Consider the following 1,570-nt stretch of genomic DNA (forward strand, 5'->3'; position numbering starts at 1 on the left):
AGAGAGAGGGGAGGAGCGAGAGAGAGGGAGAGGAAGAGATGAGGGGACGAGAGAGAGGAGCGAGGAGAGAGGAGAGAGAGATTGGAGAGAGAGAGGGAGAGAGATACAGAGAGTGAGAGGAGAGAGAGGGAGGAGAGAGGGAGGAGAGAAGATGAGGGGAGGGGGAGGAGAGAGAGAGAGAGAGAGAGAGAGAGAGAGGAGGAGAGAGAGAGGGAGAGGGGAGAAGGAGGAGAGGGGAGGAGAGAGACGAGAGAGAGAGAGGAGAGAGCGAGGATGGAAGGAGTTGAGGAGTGAGTATGGAAGGAGAGAGAGTGAGAGGAGAGAGAGAGAGAGAGAGAGAGAGAGAGGAGAGGAGAGAGAGATACAGAGAGGAGAGAGAGAGAGAGGGGGAGAGAGAGAGAGAAGAAGAGTTGAGAGATACGCGAGAGAGGAGAGAGAGAGAGAGAGAGCCCCCCAGTGGGAGTGTGAGATGAGGAGAGAGGAGGTAGATGAGAAGGAGAGACGAGAGGTGAGGGAGAACGAGAGAGAGTGAGAAGTGAGAGAGAGAGGGGATGAGAGAGAGAGAGGAGAGAGTGGAGAGAGTGAGGCGAGGAAGAGAGAAGAGAGAGGAGAGAGAGGAGAGAGTGAGAGAGAGAGGAGAGAGAGAGAGAGAGAGATGAGAGGACGAGATACAGAGAGAGAGAGAGAGAGAGAGAGAGGGAGGGATGGGGAGAGAGAGAGATGAGAGAGGAGAGTGAGAGAGAGAGAGAGTCGAGGGAGAGAGAGAGAAGAGGAGAGAGAGAGAGAAGAGAGAGGGGGAGAGAGAGAGGAAGGAGAGAGAGAGAGAGAGAGAGAGAGAGGAGAGTAGAGAGAGGGAGGAGAAGAGAGAGAGTGAGAGAGAGAGAGAGAGTAGAGGAGAGAGATAGAGAGTATCCCCCCCCCCCCCGGACGAGAGAGGAGAGGAGAGAGAGGAGAGAGAGAGAGAGAGAGGAGAGAGGAGAAGAGAGGAGAGAGAGAGAGAGAGAGAAAGAGAGATGAGAGAGAGAGAGAGATGTAGAGAGAGAGAGGAGAGAGAGGAGAGAGAGAGGAGAGAGAGAGAGGAGGAAGAGAGGAGAGAGAGAGAGAGAGAGAGAGAGAGAGAGGGGAAGAGAGGAGAGGAGAGAGAGAGGGAGATGGGAGAGTGAGGAGAGAGAGAGGAGTAGAGGAGGAGAGAAGAGTGAGAGAGGAGAGAGAGAGAGTAGAGGAGAAGAGAGGAGAGAGAGAGCGAGAGAGGAGGAGAGAGAGAGAGAGAGGAGAGGGAGGAGAGAGAAGAGAGAGAGAGAGAGGGAGAGGAGAAGAGGAGAGGGTGAGAAAGAGGAGAGAGTGAGAGAGAGAGAGAGAGAGTGAGGAGAGGAGAGATAGAGAGAGAGAGAGAGAGAGAGGGGAAGAGAGGAGAAGAGAGAGAAGGGAGGGAGGAGGAGAGAGGAGAAGAGAGAGAGAGAGAGGAGAGAGAGCGGAGAGAGAGAGGAGAGGAGAGAGAGGAGAGGAGAGAAGAGAGAGAGAGAGAGAAGATGAGAGAGAGAGAGAGAGAGAGAGAGAGAGAGTACGAGAG

This window comes from Penaeus chinensis, chromosome 6 (assembly GCF_019202785.1).
Source record: "Penaeus chinensis breed Huanghai No. 1 chromosome 6, ASM1920278v2, whole genome shotgun sequence".
In the NCBI taxonomy this organism is placed as follows: domain Eukaryota; kingdom Metazoa; phylum Arthropoda; class Malacostraca; order Decapoda; family Penaeidae; genus Penaeus; species Penaeus chinensis.